This window comes from Condylura cristata, unplaced genomic scaffold, assembly GCF_000260355.1.
Source record: "Condylura cristata isolate star-nosed mole 26May11 unplaced genomic scaffold, ConCri1.0 scaffold00006, whole genome shotgun sequence".
In the NCBI taxonomy this organism is placed as follows: Eukaryota; Metazoa; Chordata; class Mammalia; order Eulipotyphla; family Talpidae; genus Condylura; species Condylura cristata.
Genome location: NW_004567107.1, coordinates 57,385,527 through 57,401,889, shown reverse-complemented (window position 1 = coordinate 57,401,889; position 16,363 = coordinate 57,385,527). Strand labels below are relative to the sequence as shown.

The 16,363-nt window shown below is 34.7% G+C and overlaps 1 long non-coding RNA gene across 1 annotated transcript in view; it reads right to left on the bottom strand.

Annotated features, from left to right (window-relative positions):
* The window catches only part of LOC105853302, a 219,489-nt gene extending 215,773 nt beyond the window's left edge, over nucleotides 1-3,716 (bottom strand). The window contains exon 1 of the long non-coding RNA XR_001145137.1: nucleotides 3,624-3,716. This is a non-coding gene — a long non-coding RNA (uncharacterized LOC105853302). The remainder of the gene's footprint in view (nucleotides 1-3,623) is intronic.
* Nucleotides 3,717-16,363: the final 12,647 nt, after the last annotated feature.

Genomic DNA, 16,363 nt, shown 5'->3' with positions numbered 1-16,363 from the left:
TTGTTTCACTCCAAAAACCTATCATGTCCATTTTCACCCTGATAACTCAAACACCTATAAAAATGAAAAGACCAACTGACATTTGTTAAATGTTCCAGATACTTCACTAATCTTGTTGAATACTAATAGATACTGTACTAAGAGGTTGGTATTAGTTAAATTGAAGAGATGAGAAAACCAAGATTCTGTAATCTAATTGTCCAGTAGTATGTCAGTGCAGGATTTTAATCACTCTCTGGCTTTCAATCTTATGCATACAATCCCTTATTTCTAAAAATATTATTTGACAAAATTATATATTGAAATATTCAATTTTATTTGGTCCTTCTTATATGGCATTTGCCTCACCACAAAGTCTTTATAGTAAGTTGCTCTTTCTTCCTCTTGCCTTAGGATGGCATTTCCTACATTTCCCAAAGTGAGAAAACTAGACCAGCTACATTAGCTTCACTTAGTACCTTGTGAGAAATGCAATTTCATAACCCTCACTTAAGATCTCTGCAATCAAAAACTGGTGGTAGAGCCCAGCAATCAGGTTTATCAAGTTCTTAGGTGTTTCCAGTACATGCGAATGCCTGTGCCTACTGATGCAGGGAAGGTTCATTGTGTGCTAAATCAAAGAGACTTGCCTCCAAACAAAATGCCTTCTTAGTTCCTGATTTTCTGAAGCCTGAGTTATTTATTATAATAGAAATATGCTTCAATTCTAGGTAATGCATGAAGGCTGAGGTTCCACAGCTGTGGAAACCCATAATTCTTTGCTTCACAGTGAAGTGGTGAATCCATTGATGTTTGTTTACAGTAACAGTTTAACTTGTTTCTCAGGCACTATAAAGTTTGCCAAATGTGTCACAGAAATAGACAATTCAATAGATTGTATACCCATACAAACTTGAGCAGTGATCACTATTTTATCCTGAAGGGCCCCTCCCAAAGTGAAAACTATTTGTGGGAAGGGAGTGAGGAAGATTCCCAAATACCCTCTCTCATAGTTGGATTCAATTGGAATTAAAAAAATTATACTTACTATGAACTCTAAAAAACTCTGAAATAAAAAAAAACCTCAAGAAATAAGGAGATCATTCATATTATGAACTAAATATTTGTACTCCCCGAAATTCCTCTGTTGGAATCCATCCTCAGTGGGTAGTATAAGAGAGTGGAGCCTTTGACAGGTAATTAGGTTTAGATGAGGCCATGAGTGTAGGACCCTCCTGATGGAATTGGTGTTTTTATGAGAACAGAGAAGTCACACCATAATATGAGGAGACAAAAAGACAGCCTGCTATAAACTCAACAGAGTGTTTCCACCAGATAAACACCTGCCAGTACCATCATTTTGGAATCCCCAGTCTCAAGAACCATGAGAAATAAATGTACACCACTTAAGTTACCAAGTCTAGGTGCTTCTTACAGAGACAAAACTTAATAGGGTATTATTTTCCATATATTGATAATATTTTTATTACTAATGCACTTGCATTATAATACACATTTTTTAGTATTTTTAAAAATTGTAACACCACTGCTTTGTGCCATTGTTGGTATTTGGAATTATAGTATATCCTCCTTTGGGTATTGTCTCCGTAGCACATTAACCATGAAGGTCCCATAGTCCTCCACCATAGACCACTGTAATCCCTCCAATGCTCCATGCTCCCTTCACCTTTCCTTTTCCTGCCTTGCAAGAGCTACCTTTTCCCAACTTTCTAGAAAGTAGAAATTAAAAGAGGGGAACAGAAGTGGGAACAGTAAATCAACGTTTGTTGACTAACTATACCTAGCTATGGTAGGTATGGATAGCCTTTCATTTTTAGATAAAAATTTAAAGTCAATAATATTTGTCTAACATAATGTAACAAGTGTTAGAATTGATGTACAAGCATGATTTGCGGAAGAGCCAAGCTCTTTCTTTTATTCTAGAATACTGTTCAAAATATCACAGAGAATGCAATTCTACCAGACCAACAAAGGCTTATAATGAGTAGATACTCAAAAAAAAAAAAAAAAAAAAAGAAAAAGAAAAGAAAAAAAAAAAAGAGTATCACCTTGTTGAAAACTCAATGAACTTCAAATAGCATTGATCTTACTGACACTAATTATAAATCTCATAAAGTTAAAATCTATCAAAAGCTTAGATATATCAGCAGCCTCCCTTTATTCTCTTGGTTAGCAATTTAATTCATTTTTTCTTAACACAAATATATCCCACATCAAGCAGTAGGAAGTACATCATCACAAATTCAAATTTCATTTCAGTGTTGAACAATAACTGAGATGATTGGTTTAAAAGTGAAGATGAGTCTTCTCAGGAAGACACATTTTATCTCAAACTAAGTACATATAAGATTGTGTATTAAATGCTCAAGCAACTATTATAACAGGAATGAAATAAAAAGGAGAGAAAAACGTCAAGAGGAGAATGTGGCTACAGCCTATTACCATATTCCCTATATAGCTGAGTCAAAGCCTAGTCAGAAAGAGGAATGATTGGAGTGATTGCTATCTTTTAATTATTTTCATGGGGAGAACAGTGAACAATATGGCAACTTTGGGCTAGGGTAAAATTACAATAGAGAAGCCAATCTTCATCCTGCCTGAGAATTGAGCTAAGGAGGTAGGCGAGAGATTGACGAAGTGGAAAAGAAAAGTACTCATGGAATGCAGGATAGTTCTGATAACAAATTACTCCAAACAGAGATTTCAACCTTCTATACCTGAATCATGAATGACGGAGCATTGAGAACAGCAGTAATCAGCTGGGCAATGTTAACATATGTATAGTATACAACCCTAGCCACTGCTTACCAAAGTAATTTGCAAATTATGGCATTACTGAAAACTGATCACTCAAAGTTATCTGAATAATGCAAGTTCACATTCAGATCTGAGAATTGTATGTAAGCATGACACAGCAAAAGGAAGTAAATGCAAGTGAGCCTTAAGGACAAGTGTCTATAATAGCAAGACCTTCTCAGGTAGAATGATCTAGAAACTGAGATACCACACATTTTCTCAAATTCCAGTAAAAAGAACTTCTTGGAAACACTGACATATATACTTGGAACTTTTTGAGTTTGGAATAATTTTGTTCTAGCCATAAGATTCTAAATTATTTATATTTCAAATGCTATATATAAATATATAGATCAAAAAACACAATGTAAGTACAGATGAATTTGAAGACAGAACACTAATCCAACAAGGTAGATAAAAATTTAAAAATCACAATTTTAAATAAATTTGAGTATAATTTCACAAATGACTAAAATTTACCCTCAAATCACTGTGTTCTTGAAAAGTAAACAACCAAGTATTTAGGAATGGGGTGTCTATTTACTCAGAAAATACAGAAGAATTAAAGGATTGTATGTGGATTTATGTTACAGTATATATATTTCATCACTTATAAGAAAAAAATAAATATAATTATTTTAAAGTTCCAGAAAAATACATGACATGCTCACAAATGATGATGGAAATGAGTGTGCAAAAGGGATTCTGATGAAGATGTGGAGGAAGAAGCCAGGTAAATACTACGAATCACAGTGGCAAATTGCAACCAGGCATGAAGGCAACGAGGGGAAACCTACCTTGATCCCTCCATGCTGTCTCTTTCTTACCTTTGGCTGGTGCTTCCCACGGCCAGCTCAAGTCACAGTGCAGTGTGGTCTTGTTGAATTGAGCCTTGTTGTAGCGATCCACAGGGCTCAGCACTTTAGCTACAAAGCAGAGTAGAAAAAGACATTGTGAATTTGGGGGGGGGGGCGGACAGCAAACAAAACTTACGTAGTACTTTTACATTTTCAACAACCAACTGCATAAAGCTGTTTAACTCAAACAACCTTGCAAAAGAAGTAGAGATAAAGTAATTTGAAGTTCAAGATTTTCAGTTTTTCAACACTGTTCATTTAATGTGTAATAGAGCCAATAATGAAACTGTCTTCTAATTTCATAACCAGTATTTTTCAGGCTACTTGGGAAAAGCCTGGTTATAAGGAAACCTAAATAGCTTAGAGGGATGTTTCAGAACTCTTTTTCTTATTCCAAACAAAGATTTCAAATATTAACATAATATTGTAGTATGTAAATATGTAGTGGAGATACAGACTTTAATTTTCTCAGTTATGTGCCCATTTTTTCAAAGGTCCAGCAAAATTATCAAGGTGCTATGCTATTGAGTGTCAAACACTTAAGAGACCCATTAATGAAGACCATTTTAGAAAGTTCTTTGAAAAGAAGCCACACTGCTTAAAAAAAAAAAAAGGAAAATTATAGATTAATGTAAACCAAAATAAAAGCTTAAATTAGGTTGCACTATATTTGCTTTCAGAATAGCATTAGGAGAAATGGTGACTCCAGAAAGAAAAGAGTTCAACTAAAACAAGGTCTCCAAAAACAGTTCTAAATCCTTTTGATAGAACAAGGTATGTGTGATAAATTGCATTTTGAGGTATGCATTTGAGTCACAAAATGTGAGGAGTTTGAGACACACTGACAAAGTCAGAAAGCTTGAATGATAAGCCAAGGCTAGTTCATAAATAATAGGAAATGAGAATTACCACCACCACCACCCCCCCTCATTTATTCTAGAACCGGATGCTAAATCTCTACAGAGACAGCTCAGTAGGCATTTTGCAACTTTAGAAACACTGAGTAGCATATACAATGCATTAACAGAGCAAGAGAATTGCTGTTTTTTAACTGTACAAGCTGCATGCCATAAAGGCACTGGATCACTCATATTATTTGTAATAAATCTTTTGTATTCTTTCTTTGCAATAATTTATCAGAAACAGAAGCCAACACCTTCCAGGTTACTAAACCTAGCTACTGAATTAATTCATGAGTTGGACTGAAAAAATGGGCCATTCTTCACAACCAGGATCATGAATATTTTAATGTCTGAATAAAGAGAGAGTAAAGTTAAAGCAACTAAACTTTGTAGAGATGCCAGCAGAAGGAAAACACAGGGGCATGAGACTTATATGTGGATATTTTAATATTTTACGTTAACATAATTGAGATTTAAAAAATCAAACAGATGGTTTCAGGTGAAAATACAGATTGAATACTCATTATGGTTAACTCATTGAAAGCCTGTAGAATTATAATTTGCCTCAGTTTTTGCCATCCTAAGGAGAAATGTGTCCCAATACCTACTACTGACTAAGAATTGTTTGACTTCATTAGTAACTGAATTTGACATCAATACTTATGTCCAGTATTTCCTCAATACAGTGACAAAAATATGTTCAGAATATAGACATCTTTAGTGTATAGTAAGAAAATTATACATGTAAATAGATATATAAATAATATCAGATAAAATAAAATTATCTTTGCTTTTTGAAATTTTTGGATTATGGAACCACATCATCTGAAAACACATACAAACAAAAGTGGAGAAAAGCTGATTTTGTTTTTGTCCTCCAGTATAACTATTAGCTTATTTTTACTCAAATCAGAGAACATAGAGAATAAGAGGATGAAAGACATGCTATATTTTATTTAACTAGTGCAAACAATGCTTTCTTTGGTCAATAGATCAAATAGGCAATTGTATCTAACCTGACCTGAACCCACGAATAGACACATTTCACTTCTTTTTGTGAAAATGCACATTTCTGAAAGAATTTCAATGCTTAAATTAATCCTCTAAGTGGCACATAATGTTAGATGCATATTATAATTTTCTGGGGACTTTGAATCAGCTTCTAGGGGAAAGGAATGGGCCATTCTTACTTTTTTAAAGACTCCTCAAGATTCTCAAGTACAGTAAGGATAGAAAACTACTGCTACTTTTGCAAAGATGTTGACATGTAAATGTTAGTATATATGTAATACTTTCAGTGACTTCAAAATTATTTCTAGTAACTGACATTACTTCTTATCATTCCTAATAGAGATAATGTTGCTCCACTTACATAGCTATTTGGTGAGAACTCTTGGGCTAAAATAAGCATTAAAAGAGATAAATTTACCATATTGAGGTATCCTAAAGTAAATTTCTATTCCTGTGACACTGCACTAATTCTGACTGCTTGTTTATACATTTGTATAATGGGGATGACTGTGTCTACTTTTTAGGGTTATCTAGAAACAGAATGGGTTAATATATCAGAAAGTGCTTAGTGAAATACCTGCATAAACTTTTATTACAGGTGGATATCAACACAAAATTATAAATTGTAATTCTGAATATGCTGTTTTAATTAAATTAAGAAGATCACATATTCAGTCATTATTTGACTTACTGCAATAAGTATGTTTTTTTTAATGCCATGGCTAGTCATTGTTCTGAATGATAACAATATAGCAGCAATAAAAAAAAATCAGTAAAAATTCCTACTATTCGGAGTATAATGGACCAGGTAAGAAAATAACAAGAATAGTGAACAGCCATATACCAGAGACATTTTTATGGGGGTGGAGTGGGGAATGGGATCAAAAACGGGGGGTTGGGAAGGGAAGTACACAGGATTATGGTGATGGCACATGGGTGACCTGGTGATGGGAAACCCACGGGGGTTACAATTGAGATGGAAAAAAAATGTACAAAATGTACATGTAAAAATGATGTAAAAATAAACTTATAAAATAAAAAAAAGTTTAAAAAAAAGAAAAAATTCCTACTTTTCATTAAATTTTGTTGTCAGTGAAATATGGACAACATATTAAGCAATGTTATATATAAAAAGGGACAGGAAGAATTAAGAACTCAGTAGTACAATGAAATACATTCTTTTTAAATGGGAAAGCAAGGAAGGGTTTCCTTGATGTAATTGTATCTGAATAAAAACCTGAGGGAAATGAGTAAAAGGCAGTTTAATGCAGGGCCAAAGTAAAAAAACATATCTGGGATTTTAAGGTAGCAATAATAGCGTTACTGTGGCAAAATTAAAATCAAGAAAGAGGCAAAATAATAGAAAGATTAGAGCAGAGGAAGAAAAGTGAGTCAGACCTGAGGCTGCAATTCTGCCCCATTTTAGGTTTATTTTCAGGTAAATTTCTGCTTCTTGCTCCCTATATTCAGGTCAAAAATTATAAAAGTAATCAAAATATGCTGCATGATTCCTGAATATCAGAGTATATAATTGCTTCAACAGATGACAAATACAAGGTGATGACTGTTTCATCAGTTTTTGTCCCTGGGTGTTCATGAAGGGCTGAAGGTACTGTCTCAGGCTAATTCCCAGGGGAAGGGGACTTCTTCACCCTAAGGAAAGATGGAGGTGAGCTGGGAGAGGAAGCTAGAAAAGACTGGGAGAAGGCCAATCAAGATGGAGACGGAGAAGACATTGGTATCAGAGACATGTGAAGCACTTGCTTCTTGGCCTTGAACTTGGACCAGGACCTTGCGACACATAGAAGAAGACAGTTAAACAAGATAGAACCTGATTGGGAGAGCTAAGGGAAGCTAACAGTGGGCAGCCTTTATCCTGACTTGTATTGCTGATCATGATCCTTTGGTTCCAGAGTTGGCTGGCCCCCTCTGCTCCTTTCCTGTGGATCCCCGCCAGAATGTGCCTTAGATGTCTGGCAGGATTTCAGGACTTAGCTGTCCTGCTCTGACCAATCCTGCTTGGTTGTGAATTTACCACAAGAAGATGGCTAACTTTGGTGTTTCATATGAAAGCAATTTTATCTATTCTTTCCTTTCACTCCTCTCTGTTGTACACTAACTATGTTAGTTTCTTTCAATGAAGGTACTGCACATTATAGTATGCTTTGTCTTGATGTGGTAGATGGCAGAATCTCTTTAGAGAGGGCAGGTTTGGGGGTTTAGGGTGCCTCTCTCCCTGCCCTGTAAAAACATGACAATGTAGCATAAGGCAGAAATGAATTTTGGTTGTTTAGACCATTTAGACTTTGCATTGTTAGTGCTATCATTAAAAAAAGAACGAAAGAAAGAAAGAAACAGGCACAAAATGGAAATACATAGGCCCACCAAACTTAAAACCTAGTTGCTACTCAAGTCTCTCCCAAAAGTAGAATTTTAAATCAATTAATCTGGAGTATCCTGGTTGCACTGGTAAGGTAATCATGTACGAGTCTTCCCCTATCCCTACGGAAGGTGGTTACTTGAAATTTTGCTTTTCTTTGCTTATTACCTTGTCCTATTCTCTTTCTAACTATTAAAGCCTAACATTTTAGATGACTCCTTGTAGGGCCTACCTCCTCTCCAGATGGAATGCTGCCTAACCTATAAACTGCTTATTAAAGCAATTAAGTTCTAAGTTTATTCAATTAATTTTTCTTTTTAAGACTGCTTATAAAATATCCTGATATATGTGAATCTTTAGAACTTTTGCTTTCATTCTGATTAAAATAGTAAAACAGTGTTATTTTTAAGGCAGGTGTGCAACAACTTGTCTTAAAAGTTTAGACAAGATCACTCTACTTTTTGAGAATAGGTTGCAAGTTTTGGGCAAGGACCAAAGCTTTTTTTCTTTGAAGTTTAAAATCTGATTTTAAGATGCACTGGACCAGATGATACTTTTTTTTTTATTTGATAATTGTAGAGTAAAATATGAAGAACTTTGCAGCCAGAATATAGTGTTGAATAGCAATGAGGGAATTTATTTTTCATTGTAGTTTGTTTTAAATATTTTGCCACTGTTAGTGGGACTGCAAGTTTGTCTAGCTCTCTGGAAAACAATATGGAGATTTCTGAAGAAAACACATAGGATAGAAGCTCTTGATACAAAGAGAAACTTTAGAGAAAGTGCAGGTTAGAGAAAGTATGTGTGTGAGAAATGAGGGATACCACAAGCTAATCAAAATATAGGTGAAGTTAATCACCTCTCCAGCCTTAGAACAAAGTGTTTCTAGTAGTTTGTTTTCTACTTCCCTTTGGTTCCTAATCTCTGATTGGAATGCTTTCCAATTAGAATTAAACCTACAATTTAATATTTACACAAATATTACTCATGATTTAAAATAAATGAAGATTTTAAAAGGCAAGAATATAATCTAGATCTACTAATTGACAGGTAAGAGATATTTAAGCAGATATACAGTTTCTTGCTCTTGAAGTCGCTCAATCTAGTTAGAGCTTCATAACAAATAGCACTGAGAATACATATAATATTAAACATGTCCATAGTGTTTAAGAACATAGGTGCCAGAAAAATCTGGGAAAGAGGTAAATCAAAGAATGACTGTGTCTTCCTAGAGCTGATTTAAGGTGAGCATTAGGGGAAGAAGAGACTTTTATGAAGAGTTGGGAAAACATGTGAATAAAAACTAAATGCATAAATACCTATGAGGACATGACAGCTACCATTTCAAACAAAATATATGAAGAATTTGTGAAGGGATGTAATACTTAGAAAAGGGGAAATTGAAAAGGAAAGTAGTTTTGAATCATTAATAAAGAGGTAAACTGTAAAAGACCTTATATGACCAGATGGAGAAAGCAGAGGATAACCAAAAATAATTCTTTGATTATTATTGCAGTTTCAACATGACCAAAAATTTTAATATCCGAAAGTAACTGGTGATATGAAGCACTATGGTAAAATAACTGGTTCAATTAAATATGCAATTTGTTCTTACTTAAAAAACCAAACTATTTCTTTATATACCATTTTACTTTAAATCTAAATCCAAGATATATAAGGAATGCCTAAGGTAATCAAAGAAGATTTAACAAGTTATTGTATATTTGCTAGCCAGAGAGAACTTAAACTGAATAAGTTGTATTGAGGGTAACAGAAATAATTTCCATTTAAAAGTATCAGAAGTAATGCTTAAATTACAGTGCTTTATTCATTTTGCTAAAAATATTATCGTGTAAGAGAGCTTTTGAATATTTAGTAATACTATCTTCAAGCAAATTTCTAAAATCTTAGAATAAATCTTACAATTTCCATTGGCAAAATGTTCAGTTATAAGTCTGGTCTTTTGTAAAGGTCAAAAGGATTTCTAAGTGAGGGAAGCAGAGGAGGAAGATTTGATCTAGTAAATAATTATTCAAAGGAAAATTAAATTAGAGGAAATTCTAAAAAAGACCTGATATGACCTACTAGTGAACAGAAGAAAGTGGATAAAAAGGTTTCATGTGCCCTCTGAGATCAATTACACTGCTATTTTGAAATATAAAGTATTAAAATTGTGTTAGCATAGTTATCAGTGACAGACAATATGGAATACTGTGACTCTTAAGCAAGCATTCTTATTTTAACTTGATCAGAGATAATGCATTTTAATTGTTTATGACATTTTAATTGTTTATGATATCGAGTATTTCACTGTGATAAAGGAATTGATGCATTCCTTTTAAGCATAAAACATTCTAGCTACTCATAATAAAATTTCAAGCTGCCAGACAAGAGTTTAATACTATGTAAAACCATTTTTAAAGACAATGGTGAGGCCTCCCTAGTGATGGAGGTTAGGTTAAGTCTCAGTGCTATCTCCCCTGAGGCCTGAATTTGATATCCAAATATAGGGCTAACCCACATGGTGTAGCAGACTTCACCCATTTTGCCCAATGGCTTCCATCAATAGTGTATTTCAGTCAATCTGCCTGTTCTGCTCCCCACTCTGTCTCTGGTGAGTCCTCTCACCTCCCGCACCTCTGGCTACACTGCAGCTCTTGTACGCATAAATGAATAAAATCAATCTTAAAAAAAAATGTATTAGAGATATGTTGGTTGAATGTCGGTAAGTTCTGAAGAGCCATGGAATTGAAAACAGTTAACAGAGTACTCCAGATTGGTAAAGTTGTTTTTAAACCAAATGTATATCCTTGTAAGACAGAGGTCAGCACACTTCGTTATAAAGGGCCATATTAAATATAAGCTTTTTCCGTCACATACTTCTGGCTCATGTTGTTTGTTGTCTTCAACAATACTTCAAAATGTAACTAGTATTCTTAGCTAACAGGCATGAAAACAGATTAGGATAGATCTGTAATAGCTTGATTATTCATTTTCTGTATTAATGATGCTCATTTAACATAATTTTCTTCATCTATGAGACTATGTGAGAACTAAGTAAGATATATAAAAAACCTAGACCCTAGCAAGTGCCTAAACAGTGTTGGCTATTACTCATGGTCATTTTATTATCAGTCAAGGATTAATAGAAACAGGAAAGAATAATGTATCAATTGCCATTTGAAGGGCTTTTTAACTAAAAAGCCCTCATCTGTAATGGTCTTTTTTTCAGATGTAGCAGGGAGGTAATAATCTCAAAGGTGCTTGTGAAAATCAGTGTATGTATAGAGTTTAAAGATGCCTGATATTCATTAGCTGTTCATTATATTCCTATTTCCACCTTTAAATATAGTTTTGATAGCTACTGACATTACATATGTGTCCAGAAACCAACATAAAAGAAGTGTATACATGGTAATTAATAATTATAGAAATAAAATACTTTCTGAATATGCTGTTCTTACGACTTGTTAGCTAGCTTATTAGTTAAGCTATAACATCTACTATCCTTTCTATAGTGCTTAACTCTTTGAATCTGTATTTAAAAGCCATTTGAGCCATTCTCAAAAATTTTATGGTAGATGGGAAGAGGTGACTTCTATTTACTCAATTATTTGCAAAAATAGAATTATTAAAGTAACTAGGAAAGATGGAATTATCTCACAAATAATGATTTATTTCTAGTCTACCACAGACTTTATTAATGTCATTCTATTCATCCAATCTGATATCTGTTTTTTAAAGATTTATTTATTTGTGCATACAGAACTAGGGTACAGGCCAGAGGCGCAGGGGCGGCAAGAGGCTTCACCATAGACAGAGTGGGGAGCAGAACAGGCAGATTGATGAGGTACAGAGCTGAGGGGAGCATTGTGCGGGTCAGGAGAGGTCTGCCACGCCATGTGGTCACCTCCGGGGCAGGCGGGAATGAAACTCATGTGGAAGTGGCTTTAGCTTCTCAGTGCTGTGCTTTAACCCACCAGGGAGGGCCCCAATCTGATATTTTTAACTCTATGCTGGTTCAAGCAAAATTTTAAAAGTAATTAAAAAAATAAAATAACTAAAATTTGAATAAGTTTTGAGGAGGAAAGGGTGTGGGGAAAAAATTGGCATTTCTGTGTTCACAGTTTCACATCTGAGATGTAATAAATTCATAAACAATCCAAATGTCCCAAAACAGATGACTGGATCAAGATGTAGTGGTTTATATACACAATGGAATACTATTCTGCAATCAAAACAGATAAAGTCATGCCATTCACAGCAACATAAATGGCGCTACAAAGGATTATGCTCAGTGAAATAAGCCAGAAGGAGAAAAAGAAAAACATCAAATTGTTTCAGTTATAGGAGGAATATAGGGGAAACAAATAAGTGATCAGAGAATTAAAAAATAATAATAATTTAAAAAACTAGCAGGCAACCACAAATCGGAAACATTCTGTGAGGGAGGGAGAGGAAAATTGATCAAAATAGGGGAGGAAAATCACAAGGGACTAGCGTGATGGTGCATGGGTAAACTGGTGGTGGGAATTTTACAGGGACTACACAAGGATATGAAAGATGTAAATAAAAAAAATACATTATAAAAAAATAAAAATTGCATAATCATATACTAAAAATAGGTATGAGAATAGATAAATATGAGAACGGATACAAAAGAGATGAAAAGAAGAAAGTAGAAGGAAAAGGGAAGAAGGAAGGAGAGAAACAGAAAAAAGTTCATTTACATTATTCGCCATATAAAATCACCTTACACTTCATGGTGTGAACTTGAGTATCTGGGACACCTTTGAATCATTATAATAAAAACTAATTGCTGGGAAAAACTACATAATACTTTAGCTTGTACATCCAGACTACAAGTGGGGTTTAAAAATAATTCCGTAAGATAGTTATTTCTGCTGTTGCCCTGTATTTATCAACAAATGTGGATTAGCAGACTACATAGTACAATCTACTCTCAACTCACTCTGAAGCATTGTAAACCAGTAACAGTTACAACAGAATAGCAATTACAGCCCACACAATTCATTACCCCTTTTAACAGAGTTCTTTGTTTTGTAGCATAAAGGAAAAGGAAACCATGAATTGATACTAAGTCCTGTATTGCTAAAGCTATAAATCCTGTAGAATTATATACTGAACTACCAATTGGCGCTACTACTTGATGGCTCTGTTTATTTGTTTGCAGCTCTGTTTTGACTAAGGCAGTAAGAAGCCTTCCAGAGAAACAGCTTGCCTACTTTCCCTTAATACTTATTTTATTCTTTGAAACCACAGACTTATTTTTGTTTGATCATGTTTTAAAAACCATGTTAAATCTGACTTTCAATTTGGAAATAAACATGAATTTCCAGGTCTTTTTCTTTCTGCTTATTCATGGTAAAATAATATATTCTTTCTCTATGAAAAATACAAATATAAGAGGCTTTCCCAATATCTAATTTTTTAAACATTTAAATAAATCAATACCATATGGATTTTCTTTCCCTTACAATATATGTTTTAAGAAATCTGGGAAGTGTCTTGCATTTTTTACTCCAAACAAAAATCTGTCAAAAAATGCCCTCAGCTGCTCAACACAATACATTTACTCCACTCTCCAGCTGCCCAGTGATTCTCTCTGCCCTGCTACAAATCATGTATTGAGGATGGACCACTACCTATTCCATACTAGGGAATCTGGATGGCTTTGAGAATAAGCAATCTAGAATTACCAAATAGTTGTAGGCTTAAATAAATTGGTTAAAATACTAGACAGAGAAAACTTGGATAAAATCATTGGCCCTACCCTTTGTTTGGATGTCATAAAATAATTTGAAAAAATCACTTTAATCTGGGATGTTTCTCTTAGATGTCTCATCACAAATGTAAACAAGATACAATGACAAGGAGAAAGGAATAGGCCTTTGAGAAAGGCTTTTAGAGACAGTAGCGATGCAGGATATTGCTAAAGTTCCTCTAAACTCTTTTGGTTGATTCAGAGAAGATATACTCAATTATAGTACTGGTACTTTTCTAGTTGCACATTAAGCCCATCTACCTTATTGTACCAGATTACTCTTCTGTTTTGTTTTTAAAAATCATGCTGACTGGCCCTCCCTGGTGGCGCAGCACAGCACTGAGAATCTAAAGCCACTTCCACATGAGTTCGATTCCCGCCTGCCCCAGAGGTGACCACATGGCACGGCAGACCTCTCCTGATCCGCCCGCTGCTCCCGTCAGCAGTGTACTTCCTCGATCTGCCTGTTCTGTTCCCCACTTTCCATTCTATTCATAAATCTTCTATTAACTTTTTTTCTTTTTTAAAAAAAGGTAGAAAAACATTTCTTGATAGCAGAAAAAGCCACTGTGTACAATTGAGTACTGGGTGATTATGATGATAAAAACTTGAAAGAAGTCTAATTCTAGCTCTCCCTCCCCCAACTTTGTTATTCTGTACTTTATTACAGGCTCCAAATATGTTTATTTCAGCTACAAAATTGCTCTCTGATAAAGTGAAATAAGTAGACAATACTTAGTGTTTCACTAAAAGCATCAATGTCAAGGCACAATAAAGCATTACATTAGGAAAAGAGCAATCAAAAGCACCTTCAAAAGCACCTTGTACAATGCTGTCACCTTACACATAAAACACCAGAGAAGCAGAGTGATGTGTGCTGACCAGTGTCCTGCACACTGAATAAAGCAGGGTTTCTTGGAAGACTGCTGTGCATGGCTGCATGCATTTCTCTTTTGCTTTGAAGATTCCACTTCAGGTAGCAAGATGCTGAGAATCTGCAAGTTTTACCACTCTCTAGACAAGAAACATCTGGTTTCTTGAGCATGCTAGTTTGAGATATGCCAGTGATGTGTTTTCCTGCGCACAGTTAGACTTACACATGATAGGAAACACAACCCAGTTTTCTCCTTTACTCTGAACTCCCCAAAGTGACTGCACACATGCCTGAGATACAGTCTGTGTGACAGCAGAGGAAAGGAGCAACCATAGGCTTAAATGGAGCCACAGTTCCTGAAGTCCTGCCCTGCTTCTGACCCTGTGTGCCAAGCACATAACACTATTTCCTATGTCACAATAGTTGAAGCAAAACAAACTTGAAAATAAGATTTGTAAAATGATATTTCTGTCCACAAAATTCTTCTCTAGGGGCACTTCCAAACACCTCTGTGAATACTCAGTTCTTCCTCATCTATATATTAGTCCCCTAAATCACTTATAGAGATTAATCTCCTTTATGTCTTTCTCTAGTGTAATAAATATTACCAAGAGTTCCATTTCTATCAATAGCACTCGGCAGAAGTGAACATCACATTTGATGCCCATCATGGTTCGGGAACACCAGTATACACTTAAGTTGGTAGTCTCATGTAGACAGGAATTCAAGGAAGTAGGGAACTTGCCTCCTGATTTCAATATTTTTTATGCCAAACAGCCCATTAGTTGAACCATATGAAATTACCAAATGTGACCATTCAACACTAATTATGTGTGATTCAACAATTAGCTTTCTAACTCCTATAATGTGAAAAGCTCATTCTGCAACATAAAACTAAAACCATGTAAGTTGAGTCAGAATGTAACCTGAAAGAATAATCTGAACTCAAAAGATAATTTCTCCTTCCAACTCTGACCTATTATCTAGTGTACCCTCAATCCCTTCCCACAGGGAGATTTCTTTCCCAAATTAGTGTGTCCTCACATAGACCACCCTACTAGTACCCCAAAGCAAAGTTAAATACATACCTAATTGTAATTTAGGAATAAAATTTGCCCTTTGCTACACATAGTATCCATCATGTGTACATGTTTACTGACAGTGGTTAAGTGACAACTTTCTGGGGAAGAGACAGAATTCCGTCATAATAAATCATTTTCATCAACATTATCAATGCAAACATCATCACCCCAGGTCTATTAATAGCACAGATACTGATTAAATATGCCCCACATATTCAATTCCTAATTTCTTTTCTTACAGCTGCAACTCCAAATCATGGCCTGCTACTTTGTCTGGCTCCTCTAAGGCTTTCTGTATTTCTTTTTCTCCTTTCTGGTGACACTGGCACATCCCAATTTAGTAAACCAGTGAATTTAATTAATGAACTTCTCACTCTCCTTCCAAGTCATTAACAGAGGCATTAAATAAAAACAATCCTAACACCTACTTCTGCATCTTCTCACTGCTACCTCCTCCCAACTGTACACACTGATGAACATTATCACCATTAATTTAAAATTCTTTAGCCAAAAGTAGTCACAGCTGGGCCCATTTGTGTGAATTTATTTAACACATTAGTGGATTTCTATCATTTTTGTCTATTATCCTATGATAAAGCATAAAACTTACACATAAAAACTCAAGTGGCAAATAAATGTTCATATTAATAAAACTCATGAAAAGTTAAAATACTAA